This window comes from Hippocampus guttulatus, chromosome 22, assembly GCF_054856545.1.
Source record: "Hippocampus guttulatus isolate MCC_2025c chromosome 22, RoL_Hgut_1.0, whole genome shotgun sequence".
Classification (NCBI taxonomy): Eukaryota; Metazoa; Chordata; class Actinopteri; order Syngnathiformes; family Syngnathidae; genus Hippocampus; species Hippocampus guttulatus.
In genome coordinates, this window is record NC_141282.1 from 5,942,961 (window position 1) to 5,957,191 (window position 14,231).

Genomic DNA, 14,231 nt, shown 5'->3' on the forward strand with positions numbered 1-14,231 from the left:
ATAAAAATGAACTGTCATTGCTAATGTGATGTCATTATCACAGGCGGCCGTGACTATTTAATTTCTGAGCGTCTTTGTGATCGGTGATCCTCTCACGGCGCATATTTACGGTCTGCTCCTGTGCGGCGGCGTGGCAAAGGCGCGCAATGATAGATTCTACCCATTCTTTTATGTGACGACGAGCACTGTCACGGGTTTGAGGACCATTGAGACGACTTGAGCGTTTGACACAATAATTATCACTGTACACCCTGTGGTTGGGCTGCATTGCCCCCCCCCCCCACAAAAAATAGCTCTGGATGAACCAGAAAGTGACATCGCCAAAAAAATTGATTAATGTAGTTATTTCTGGATATGGTAATTGTGTAGCATCATTACAGCAGTACACAATGTATAGACACAGGAATATGATTATTTTTTAATAAGTGGCCATGTTACCTTGAGCTTTTTTGTTTTGGGGTTTTTTTCCTGGCAGCATGCATTCCAGCAAGCGTTTTGACGATGAAGCAGACAAATTGAGAAGGATCCCCATGGAGGTTAATCTGGTGCCACGATTAGTCCATTTGAAGTCAGTCCTATTTTTTGCATTCATTTCAATCACATTTTTTGGTTTTTGTTTTTTCTCCCCCATTCAGCAGGTTCCTGCTCGCTACCCTGAGACATTTTTTTCCCTGGGTTAACGTGAACGTGCCACTGTTGACAGATTTGGCATCCAATTCATAGTTCACAATAGGAGTCTTTCTTTTAAGTATGAATTTGATTGAAGTGCAGAGAAAGTGGATCGATCGACAATATGGCCGACGCAGTTGCTTATCTAAGGATGTGGCCCCACACCCGCCGCCTTCCAGCTGCTGTAGAAATAATTACAATAATCAGTCACGGTTGCGTAATGTGTGCTTTCATGTGGATTCTTTCTATGCGTTATTTTCTCGAACAACAGGTTAAAGGTTCACAGAGCGCGCTGGCGCAGGTGCTGCCGAGTCGACACTGAAGGTTTGTATGGGAAGGTTGTCGTCGTTGTGACAGTGCGCTCATTTTCAACGGTGCTTTTTATTTGGCTCCTATAGCTGTAAACAACTTTTGACTAAGTTGCAAGAACAGAGTTTGAGGCGAGAAGGCTGGGTGCATAAGCACTGTTAAAAAATATATACAGTATGTACTAACAAAACAAAACCTACACATTCTTCGATATTCAAAGAGTTTTGGAAGTAAATATACACACACACACACACACACACATGAGAAGAAAAAGACATGCCTGATGACATACTGATCAGTAATCAAGACATATGTAAATTTAAGCGCAGGCCGCTCCGTCTCCCGCCCCCCCCCCCCCGACAGGGTTGACAGCTGGCAACCAGCCTGACACACAAGACCACGGAATGAGGAAGAAGAAAAAAAAAATCACCAGCTTTTCACCAGCTCCTTTAAAAACTCATTTTACATGCTGTCACCTTTCATTACGGCTGCCGACCCGCGCCGGGGGCCCTGCAGGACGACGGGGCGCCCGGGCGCAGCGAGCGTACCCGCCGAGCTACCGCCGGCCCGACCCGCCTCACCGCTTCGCGAGGCAACCACTTTTCCTGTCGGCCCCCTCCCCCCCTCCTGCCCCCTATCAACCCGCATGGTGCACACTCCACTCATAAAAGAAGGTGATTATCAAAGTGCCTGATTCCCCACTTTTGCCTCTTTGAAACAATTAATCCACTCTCGACGTGCACCTCTGAGCGCCAGCAAAGAAGATAAGGTTGCTAAATGCTAAGCCTTGAAGACATCTTTTGGGGAAGCGCACTGTCTATTTACCTTCTATTTTGTGCCAGAACACAAATCAGCCCACTCAAATGAAATAGTATTTTACTCGTCATTAGATGTTAAATGATAGCCACCCTTCGGTTTGGGGAGGGAAGCTAGCGTGAGTGCGCGCCCGCGTGTTCATTAGCCTAGCAACGAGCTTCAGAGTGCGTGCACTCGGCGGCTCACTGCACTCACCTGCTGAGAGCGAGCATCTTGCCGATACATTTAAAATGGGCTTTTAGTACCAGCGGCAGCGCGTCAAAGCTGCGTCGTGTACAGTTTGGCTACAAATGAAACGGCCTCCAATATCGATCAGTCGTCGCGTCATTTTAGCGCCATCGGCACCCGGCCGCCGTAATAAAACGCCGTGGGACGTTTTACTGACCGTATCGCGGATAGCGTGTTTCATCGTGTGACTTTTAGGATTTATGCTTGCATTTTTTTTTTTAAATTACAGATTAACAAAAACGCATTACGCATTAACGTGAAGGGTCTGTCGTCCGTTTTATGCTCTCCGAATGCACGTCATGTTTCTCGTTGCCTTCGTAATTGCATTCCGCGGTCTCGTTTCACCATGCGGAAAAATTCAAATCACTCCTTGATTCACTAAAGCACAAGCTCTCCACCTTCTGGACACGTGGTGGCTGCCTGCTCATTCAGCGAAATCTGTTTTTCATCTTAATTTGACAGCCCAGGGTTTCTCAGTCAGTCAATATAACACAGTGCAGAGATACAGTATCATCATCATCATCATCATCATCATCTCAGACTCCTCTGCCGAAGACATGACCGTACAACTATGTCTTTCCTATCCTGGAGTGTACATCCCAATCACTCTGACTTGGGATGGCTTTCTACTTGACTGCTCCGAGGGCTACCATTCCCTTTGGGCGAAAACGATAAAGCAGACACATTCCCGGGTGGACGGCGGGGCTTTTCGAGCGGGCGAATCAGGTGAGGCTGGCGGTGAATATCTGGGATTATTCTTGATGCACTATTCATCGGCCTTTCTCGCTGCCCTCATCAATTTATTTACACTGTCCCTCCCCCCCAAAGACCAGGTGGGAAATGATGTACTTGCACTTATTGAGCCCAGGCACCTTGATAATGGAGTGAGGCTGAAGCGATTAGCGCTCTAACAGCTTCACACCAAGATGACCGCAGTTCTCTTCGGGGAGATCGGACAGCGGGAGACGGGAGGCCGCTTGCGTGCCCGGTGGGTAGAACGACATCAGTTCCAAGGACGTCCACCTCTATGGCCTTTCTGTGACTCTACCAGATTCTCTACATTTCTGCTTGCCTCTGCACTGAAGCCACAGGATGTGCCTTTTGATCAGCACAAGCCTTGCAAGACTCGACTGAGGCTTCAAACAACCTGGTGAGGCTCAAAATTCGCTGGCCTCTCCTAGGATTCGTCTCATCTAACCGGTGGGCTACAAAAGCGAACGACCAACCACCAGTCACGTCTTGTGCTACAATGAAACAGGAGCGCCATCAGACACGGGTCAACGGTAGCGCCCAAATTTGATTGCCCGATCAATGCAACTTTGGAACTTTGGTCTTGACCGAACTGCCAATAAAGTCCTTGTTAACCTCGTGGGTTTGGTCGTCTCAAAAAAAAAAAAAAAAAAAGTCCTGGCATTTCCAGCTGCCCTCTGCTGCCATTGGCCATGAATTATTGATAAGGCGAGTATGAGCGCTGTGTATCTGTCTCATAATGATTAGCGGAAGGGTCACACCGCTCAAGCCTCGAGTCGCCGGCATCCGCCCTTAATCCCCCTTAATCCCCGAAACAACGGGCTGCACCCACATAGGAGGGACTGTCGATTTCTATCAGGCCACTCGGAGGGATCAGTCTGCTTTCACACAACAAACACAACAATGATAGTCGTTTAAGGCGCGGCACGCTCCTCCGGAAGTACCGTTTCGGAGAGAAAACACGGCGCGGAGAAGAAATGTTCCAGATTTATCGAGGATTTAGCTGGTGCGGCCGAGCTAACGTGTTTACCTTGTCTCATCCCACGATTGCTGGCCACCTCGGTTCCGTGTTTCATCTGGAAGGATCAAGAGCTGCCTGTTGCACTGAGCCAGGGGGTGGGGGGTGCTTGCTTTTGCTCGTGGCTTTGGATGACTTGGATGGCTTTGAAGTCCTCGAAGCATTCACATTCGCCCCGGATGTGCTACAAGATGGAAAAAGGGATTGAAGGTTTGATGGATCTGCGAGCGATTCAAATCAGCGGTGGGAAATGGCGGCCTGCTTTGTTACGGTGCTTAAGTAGTCAACCATTTCTATTTGTGATGACTTTTGGCTTTCGTCTGTGCTTTCTACTCCCTGGTCAAAATTCTGTACGAAAGCACATTTTGGAGCCACTTCATGAAACCAGTTGAATTCTCTACAGTCTCTTTGATTCGATTTTTTGACCGTACAATTCCATTTTTCTATTCAGATCACGAGGGTTGGAATGGTACAAACGGCTCAAAGCACTTTCAAGACAACACTACTCCCGAGTTCTTTCTAGCATTTTGGCGACCTCATCTCGTGCAATGTTTCCAGCCACTAAAAGTTAACTGGCCCGAAGTTTAATTGAATACCCACCACCGCCATTTACAAACCATCAACAAGCTTCTGTGGAGTTTAGCTTACTGGCCACGTCGACTGCGATGCATTCATGCAGAGTTTATCGAGTCATTAGGATTACTTCCCACCTGACTACATTATCCGGCAAATACTGGCAGGCCTTTTTGACCCACTTGAAGACATTGAGCGAATACTAGAAAGCTGTATTTCAGCTTCAGGACACCTTCCACCCCGATGCATTATGATAATCTATTCAGCCAGGCTTATTGCTCAAAAACGGTCCATAACGCACACAAAATCACCCACAGGGATCAGACGGTATGCGCCGCACGCACAGGCCAAGCGGTGGTTGGATTTTTGTTTTTTTACACACCAAACAGACGCATTAAAAAAAAAAAAAAACATTATTTGGCATTTGGTAGCGACATCAGTCTGACGCCTCAGCCGGAGAGTGGATTTAATAGAGCATGCTCTGATAAAGTCCCAGCAGAGAGCACTTGGTGGCCAGTAGGTTGCTGCGGCAGCTAATTGATCAAAAAGTAAAACCTCGCACGGAAATTGGGGATGGCGTTATCACGGCGAGTCAGCCACGCTAATAATGAGTTGCACCCAACCCCCCTAACCGCATTCTAACGATATTTCCGCTCAGCCTGGGCATGGGGACCTGCGCTTGGGCATAATGACGACAATGATGGCCAAATGTTTACCTTGTCCGCAGAGTCGGCACACTGGAGGGTTTTGGGGGGGGGGGGGGGGGGGGTTCATGCAAGAACGGAGCAATGATGCAGCTGCACGCCATGGACCACGCACCGCCTGTGTCGAGCCACCGTGACCTTGAAAAACAGAAAATATGTCCATTTGTTTTACGGTTGGGGAAATACTGCTTTAATTTTAGCATAGTGACAATAATGTTCATGACTAAACCATACACAAAAAAAATGAATAAAAAACATTGGTTTAAATTACATAGGCCCAGGTTTGAGGATTTCAGAAATTAACCAATTTTTCGGTTCCGTGGATTACCCGATGGGAAACCACGGTAACTAATTTTGGGTTCTGTAAATGTTCATCATGGGAACCCTTTTGTGTACTATTTATAGAAATAAACATAATATCAATGGCTTCTCACCCCCTTTATTCATACAAAAGCATGTCATAGACATTTAATGATTACAATCATGTGATGAATCTTTTAAAAAATGACTCAGTCAGTCAATATAACACAGACTTATAGTATTGATATGGCTTGGCGTCCTCTTTGCAGCCCCAAAACGATGCACCGTGCAATCCACTGTCAATTTGGCCAAAGAATCTACCACACGACATCGTTAGGACGACCGACAGTTAACATTAGTATGACCACACCTTGTGACGAATGTTTTATTCATAAAGTTACCATGTCCACAACTTCCAAGTACTTGCCTCGGAATCGTGCCTGGCGTCGTATTTACCTTTCGTGCTTTTGTGCATACGTCACACGTCAGATTGGTAATACGCCCCTTCTTCGGATGATTCGAAAGAAAAATCCGACTGGCATTCCCATTTCTTAAATGTCATAACTAATAAACCTTTCGGTGTTTTTGTTTTTTTCTCCATTCATTATCCAGGTGCTTTCTGCAGGTGCAGGCGAAACGAGCAACACGCATGCGCACATAATGTTTCCTGTTCTGCAAAACGAAAGTCGAATAGAAGAAAAACACTCGCACACCACACAGGAGAGATTCGATCGCGTGCAGTCAACTAGTGCGCGGTGATTTTTTTTTTGATGAGAAAGGATTTTTCGGTACCGTACAAATGAGCCTACGAAACGACACGCTACCGGAAACGATCGTTTTGGGTTTCCGGAAATGCACAAGTGATTCTGAAGACATTGGGCATTGCAACACTGAGGCTGATATCTGATTGCACCGCCCCCCCAATACATAAATAAAATAACTGAATACTCTAAACACACACACACACGGGCACTACAAGCAGTGCAGTCCAGAGAAACACCAACAAATGAAGATAATAGGCAATTGAGAATAATATTTACATTTTATTGACAAAAATTATAATAAATGTGAATCATAACTGTAAATGTAGGCCGGCAGAGGCCTGACAGCCAACTCCCCAAAACAAGCAAATCCGTCCAATGATTGAGTGACAGCAATAAATATCGGTGAGGATCGTCCTCATCTGCAATCTCTCCGCCCCTCCCTCCCCTTTCTCCTCATACGTCCTCGTGCCCACTGTGGCATGACAGGTGACTGACGACGCTAACAACGCCCCCCCCCCCCCTCCCATCCAAGCCAGTGCGCAGGCGGCATGATGAATTACCCTCATCAGTTTGTTTCGCCAACAGGCCCACGCAGGTCACCACCAAGGCCGCGCGTGACATTTTGTGGCGTACTGTATATGCAAATACCTGCCAATCAATTAGCGCGGCCCCCGTCCTTCGGCTGCGCGGCGGCGCCCATTGTGATTAAAACGAATTGATTGCGAGGCAAAATCAAAACCCGTCGGCCTGCCAAAAAATAAATAAATAAAAAAAGCCTAGGGGTCACTGGGACGTAAAATGCTATGAGAAATAAAACTGCCCGTTATTCTTTATCACAGGCTCGTAACTGCTCCAAGTACGGTGAAATGTGCTGAAAATGAGCAATACAAACAGGGGTGACACTTTTAAAAGCGGGCTGTTAAAAGATTCCAAAAGCGGATGCTCCAATGCGATACTTGGCGCGTTGTGTAGCCCCATGCTTGTCGCGGGCGTCGGCGCGTTGACTCAGCCCGCCGCTTTGAGCGGGGCGCGCTCGCAAAAAACGGATGTCGGTCGGAACCGACGGGCGCTCGAATGAGTCACGTGGCCAAGACGCCGGGGCGCCTTTGGGCTCCGTCTCGAGGGCTTAAAAGGCGAAGTAAACACCTGGCTGAGCCAGTGATTAAAGGAGGCGCTTATCATTCCAAGGCATGTCTGCTTCCATAAGCGCACTTTTGAGCAGGAGGAGTTAACGCGAGGAACCAGGAGGTGTCGTCTCAAACACACGCGCAGCGCACGCGCGCTCTTATTTGCATTGTTTGAAAGCTGAGCACATTCCAGGAGGACATCCAATCACTCATCTCGAGGCAGATGGCTACCCGCCCACTCCGCAGTTGCCGTCAAATCATCGGCGCTGAGTGATGAGGGACAGTTGAGCCTTTCCAGGTAATTACGTGTACTTTCATTCGAGCGAGGACCGGAATTCCGCAGACTGTAAGCGCAAAGCGAAAGTGGTTCTTTCTGCGCGCCATCTGCCGCAACGCTCCGATCGCTACTGCCCAAGTCCCGAAAGCCTGGACGTTCACACACACGGGTGGAATCACAGTTAACAAATAAATGATGTGCTCGGTGATCCAAATTGAGCACGAGTATAGCGTGTTTGCAACTTGTATTTTACACATGCATTCATTCATTTTTGTTCTGCGTAGTAAGAATAGATGCCATTGAGAATATCCATAAAATGACCCTATCAAGAAAAGCCCATTAGAGCTCACGATTGGAACGGCCTCCGAATGTGGTCCAGGTGACAAAAAGGGGGAAAAAAATTAAAATCGAATTTTACATCAAAGCTCTGGGAATATTCCGGATGGAAATTGTCATCTTCAAATTGGGGTGGGGGGGTGAAGGCGGCACACTGTCGCGCACAGCCCATCCATAATTTATAGCACTGCATTGAGCCATAATCTTTGCTCTGCGCGCTAATGAAAGCGGCACTGCTGCATTTTTACAACGGGCGCCATAATGTGGCAAGAGGAGAGCAAATGGCAGCGCGAGCGGGGGTGCGAGGTGGCGCACACCTGCCGTTGGCCGGTTTTTGTCCCATCGGACCCTCGCTGGCGCTTTACTCCAAAAGTCCATCAAATGCCACTAGGGGGCTGCGGATACAACTCACTCGACTTTTACGGCTTTCAAGAGCAGACGGGAAAGACAACACAATCGTTGGACGAGCGGCGTCGGTTGCGGGACCGGACGCTTTACTTCGAGCGCCTCCGCGTTGATGTGACAGAATCATTTGCATTAGCCTGAGTGGAACATTATTCACCATCTGCCCCACCACCACCACCGCCCACAAAACCCTCCTTTCCTATTTCCGTCCCCCTGCCCATCAATTGCACGGCTCCGGCTCATCGAGTGCAGCCGAGTGCGACCGATGCGCATGGTCGCTCGCGCTCGGGATATTAGTGTAGTCGGCCACAGAGCTCGCAAACACTTGCCCGACCTCACTTGTAAAGAATCGGCATTTTGCACGCATAGAAATATGTCTGCCGGCACATCTGGATGTAAACCGTGGAAAGATATCCGGGTTGTGTGAATCTCTACATTTTTCTACAGCCAAATATCGTTCACCGGAACTATTTTATTTTATTTTTCGAAATACGTGGAGGGAAATTGGTTTGATGGGCCACCGCCGGTCTCGCTCCAGGTGTCGGCATTGCTCATGGAGAGTCGCGATTCGACGACGACAAAATACGGTGCTTACGATCTATTTGAATGTAAAACAGCAATTGAAGGTTGTCTGTGTGTGTAATAACACCGTTATTACAGGCAATGCCGTTCAAAGGCTCCGCCTAACACCTCGCCACCTGAGGTTCTCCTCTTGGGTGGTTAATGTCAATCGCCCGGCCGTCGACGGAGGCCGACTTCTGAGGCGGGAGGCTGCCGTCCGTCTCCTGCCACGAGCTCATGCATTATTCTCGGGCAAATGCCGCTTCCGTTTGAAGGGCTGGAGAGGAGCGCTTTGAAACGCGGACACGGCGGCTTGGAGACAGAGCGCGGGCGAGGACTAGAAACGGGGCGAGAGATGACTGACTACCGCGTGCCGCGCGCAAGCTGAATGCTTCTTGTCGAAAGCTACTCTCGGCTTATCGGGTTTTCAGCTCAAACTCCGACGGTCGTTGGTTTACAAAGAGGACGGATCCCCCTGACCAGTCCGCCCCCAGGTACAAAACGATGGTCAGAGGAGAATTCCAATCAAAACGCAATTTGGCTGGAAAAATTGTCAACATGAGAATCGCACACGGGGCTTGAAACTGTGAGGCAGATGTGGTAACCGCTTGGGCGTCATTCATCTTTAAAAAAAAAAAAAAAAACTGACAAGAATAAATCCAACCGCATCCCAGTTGGACACAACAAAATAAATCTTTTGACAGTCACGGTAGGTTTTTAAAAGCACAGCTGCCTCAGTGTTGAGCACCCACGCATCAAATTAACTGTCCAATAAAACTGTGATAGACTGTTTACCACCTGCCGTTTGTTCGGAAAATAACAAATCGCTACTCGAAAGCCCCCCCCCCCCCATCTTCCCGACAGAGTGTTGCCATTTCTTTGAGATAGCTGCCAAAAGTTAGGATTTGTTTCCTTCCCGAAAGCTTTTAGGCCAAGTACTTTCAGCGGAGCGCACCTGACCCGATCACGGCGACCCGCCGGTTCGTCGAGCTCGGCGGCGCTTGGCGGGATACTCGGTCCCCGCAGCAGCTGTGTCCCAATTAGAGAGGCCTGACTTGCGTGCCCCGTATTAACATTCCATTTAGGCTCTCTCCCCCTGCCCCTCGCCGGGACTCCGCGGCGAGGCGGGTCCACCGCCGCCGCAGGGCCCTCGGCTAAGACTGCCCGCCAGCCCCGCTAATTGACTCCTGATCCACCGATGGCGCGCAGGTAAGCCCACACCGCATTAGCGCGAATTGAACACCCAAGTGCAAAGTGGACGATCGTCTTCACTTGGCAGATCTTTTCCCATCGACCGGTGCATGAAACCACTCTAGACCCGGGGGCTCGTTTTGCGAGGACAGAGCGTCACGTTTCACATTCCCTGAAATTTTAAGGTGAAATGTTTATTATTTATTATTTTTAATTATTATTATTTTACGCTCCCGTAAGTAACATTTTCTCACATCACGCCACGTCAGAACCCCCCCTCCCACCCCCCTTCCCAAACCTGCGGCCGTCCAAATTTTTGTTGCTACCACGAGAGAGCCTGACAGGAAATGGATTGCAGTGCTTTCCCGGCCCAGTAAACAGGTTCCCGCCGCTTGTGAAGCTATAGATGGGTTTGATATAGGATGCTGTTTAACCCAGAAACAACGCCCTGGCCCGCGGGACGGCCCATTCCTCACACCGCGCATCCATCATGCGGGGCAATCTGGAAGCAGGGCTCCCACCCCCCGAGGGAGGGGCAAGAGGAAAAGGAAGAAAGTGTCAGATCTCACCCATGCGTGGAGGTAACAACAGGCCCGCCTACCACATAACCTCCCCCCCCCCCCCACCCCACTTATGGCGTTGGGGTTTTGAAGGCAGTCTTCTGACGGCCTCCGTCATGTTGTGACTGCTAAACAGCAGCGAGAAGATCTGGGGGGGGGGGGGGGGGGGGGGGGGCGCCACACTGGGGAAATCTTCTGTTTCGGACTTGAAACACTCAATCGGAGATTGTTGCCGGCGTGCCGGATTGGCGGCGGCTGTGAAGAATCGTCTGTGTTTACCGGCTCATTTTGATGTGCCAGCGCTCGTCACGGCTTTTAGGTGCCACGAGCCCCACTGGCACTTTTATTTTTTTAAAGTGCACGGCGGCGCAGCGTGACAACAAAATGCTTATCAAGTCTGCAAACCTTTGAGTGCAGAAAGCCCAGCGTGAAGATCTTTTCAAGAGTCACCTCTAAATTCACTCGTCGGAATTCAGAGATATTTTTAGAACCGATACGCCATTACCAATGTCGTACAATCGCTGCGCTATCAGAGCCATTGGTGACATTTGGGAGTCCTTTCCACTCTCCTCGGGTGGTCCTCAATGGGCGCTTTGCCCGTTATTAAGAGACGCCGCTTTGTCAGGTTGTTAACCTCTCTCCGGTGGGCAGTCTTCTTGTCAGGTATCTCAATGTCATGTCACGCGCGAACTTCATTACCGATGGGCCATGCTGGAGACGGAGGAGAGTGTGGCGCTTCCACCAAGTTGTCCAGCGGAGTTTCTTTTTGCCAGGGGACAATTTGGACAGGTCGAGCTGGACTCTGGAGAAAGTGGGATTTAAATAATTTCTAGTGTTGGCTCTTTGACAAGTGCTATCTAAATGTCAATACGGCACTTGCGTTGTTGCTGCTCTATTTCGCAGACCATCGCATTTGGTACGCCTCATATTGAAATCTTTTGACCAACGATATGGCAAACTCAACCAAAACTGCAAGGGGGTTAGAATGGTTCCCTGGGAAGCGCCTATTGCTTACTTACTTAAATGCTACTATGAATTTCCTCGTACCGATGCTGAATATCATGTATGGTTCGTGATGATTATTTGCTAGAACTCAACACAGGCAATATAATCAACCAAAAGTAATCAATGTCTTTGGTTGGAGGCCATGTGGCTCCAGAACGGAGCACAAGACATCTGATTGGCTGAAAAATGAAGTATGCGCTTGGTTTCCCTAGACCGTCCCTGCCTAAATCCACCTCTTCCACTATGCTCATTAGTGAAATGGATTACTAATGGATTATTAATCTTTGAGGAGGGAGTGTGCAGCGACCCGGCTCTGAACACCTGGAACGCTAACAGTAAATAACAAGCGACTCGGACAACAACACAGCCGCAGGACACAAAATGCGGCGCGTGCATGCACACGCATCTTTCGGGCTAAAAATAATCCGACCGCTTTGATTTATGGTTGGCCCAATAAATATAACGGATACATCTAATTAGCCGTAATTAATTGTCGCCCCATCTTTCTTTCCCGAGGTTTCGGCCTGCGAACGTATGGCCTCTCCTCCTATCGCCACCAGTGGCAGATTTCCATCGCAAACAAATGGCACCCGCTCGGTGAAGCGCAATCACGACGTAACATACATCTCTTCCACCCCTGCCACCCCCATATCCCCCCCCCCCTTTTTTTGCATCCGAGGCACCGCTAGATTTGCTTTTGTCATCTAATTATTCCTCAGGAGAGGCAATTAGCCACTGCAAAGCAACTAAGGTTGCATGATGTGAAGCATGGGAGTAGGCGCACATACATGCATACGCAGGTGCACACGAGCGCGCCGCTGCATGGGAATGCACGCACACACGCGCGCGCGTATGTTTCCGCGCAATAACTCAGGAGCATGGCTCCAAGGAGAGCTCCGTGTTAGATAAAAGAATCCCTGAAACAAATCAAGGGTTTATATTTAGACAGTCGCTTTAATCAGATAAATGATTTTACTTTTTATGCAAGGGGGCAAACAAGTGCGATAAATCGACGTACATATTCTCCATATCAAAGACGTACTTCAAAAGACAAGAAGTGCGGTGACTTCCCAAGCCGTACGATGAGCATTAGGGGTTTGCTCCTTTGTAAAATAACCACTTGCTGAAACAAAAGTATTCAAATGAAAGAGAAACATTTTCTTTTGTCCTTTTTCTTTTTTTTTTTTTTTTGAAGAGGCTGGACTGGATTCATGGCGTTCCCATTCATTCAGATGGGGAAAGATGATTTGGTGTGACAGCGACTCAAGCTACCGCTGTCAATCACGTTTTGCGGTTTATCTCAATACAAACGACGGTGAATCCGAATTTATATTTTCAAAGATAGGTCCGTTTTGAACATTACAAAAGGTTGATACAGCGCCGTCAGGTTATTTTGAAGTTTGCATTTAAAAGACCAAAAAAATTGGAGCTTTGGGTATTATACATATGACATTTATATCCTCTATGATTACAGCAGCGAGTCCATCTTGCTGCTGCTACTTGCTCCATTCCGGCTGTCTTGGGAGCTGATTAATTCCGACGGCCTGTCCGCGTCTAAGTTTGGGAAGATACGAGGGAGGTCTACGAGCACTCCAGTTCCCCCTGATTGCTTACAAAGGTCCCCTTCTCGCCGCCGCTGTCGCGGGCCAACATCATTTGACATTCGCACGCAAGGCGTGTACGCGGACACGCCGTTGTGTTGCAAGGGCACATGCAGACAACCCCCCCCCCCCCGCCCCCACACCCCCAATCACCGACCCCCCCCCCCCCTCCCCATCCTCATCCCCACTTAGTTTGGCTTAACGCACGCGGCGAAAGGCACTCTCCCTGCACAATGTTGATTATGAGGCCGCGGCGTTTAGAGATGCAAGGGAGAGCGGACTAAGATTTGGAATTCCTGGCAGGGACTATCAGTAAAGGTTATGAAGCCGTTGTTGATGCATCCATTTGTCGTGGCTGCATCCAACGTTGTGACATTTATCAAGTATGTCCAGTTAAATGTCACCCAGAGAGGTAGCGAGCTCTCCTGTCCCTAATTAGGAGCCTGAAAGTCACGCTGAAAGTCCCTCTCATCCACTCCGGGACAATATTGAGCTCTTTCTGTAGCTTTGCCTCGAGATTCAGCAGTGGCAGTGGCGCGCCCCCTTTAGCGGGAAGCGCATGTGAAGAAAACTTTGGGGTTGAACAATTGATTCCGCGGCGGGGATAAAGTACAGACAAATGGGGAGGGATGTAGGCCATCCGTCACGGACGCGGGGGCTCATTGTTTGCAGATTGCCAGCTACGGGGGAGCCGGCTTCTTCCCTCCCCAGCGGGCTCCGCAAACCGCAGGCAGGCAGGGGAGCGCGGCTTGTAGGCAGGCCCGGACTGGGAATACGGTCGTGGCAAAAGAAAAAGCGGGACGCCCGACCCCCAGCTGGAGAGAACAAACTGCCGAGCTTGTACAATTCGCTCCCTCTCTCCCGCGTCACAAGACCCCGTTTTCATGCGGCCAGACTTTGAAATTGACTTCACAGCGAGCGTTCGGAAAATAATAAGGGAGAAATTGTAGAATAGAAGGAGATGAAATGCAGTCAACGGACGTCAGCAGTTATTTGATTCAAAACGCCTTTCCGTTTGGTGTCAATTCAGCAAAAGC

The 14,231-nt window shown here is 49.0% G+C and overlaps 1 protein-coding gene across 2 annotated transcripts in view; it reads right to left on the bottom strand.

Moving 5' to 3' along the window:
• brd1a (bromodomain containing 1a) overlaps window positions 1–14,231 on the bottom strand; it is a 193,298-nt gene that overhangs the window by 108,631 nt on the left and 70,436 nt on the right. For both annotated transcript variants that reach the window (XM_086102790.1, XM_086102789.1), the window contains exons 23-24: window positions 5,080–5,205; window positions 3,803–3,974 (exon numbers count right to left, since the gene is read on the bottom strand). The gene's annotated coding sequence lies outside the window, so the exon portion shown is untranslated. The remainder of the gene's footprint in view (window positions 1–3,802; window positions 3,975–5,079; window positions 5,206–14,231) is intronic.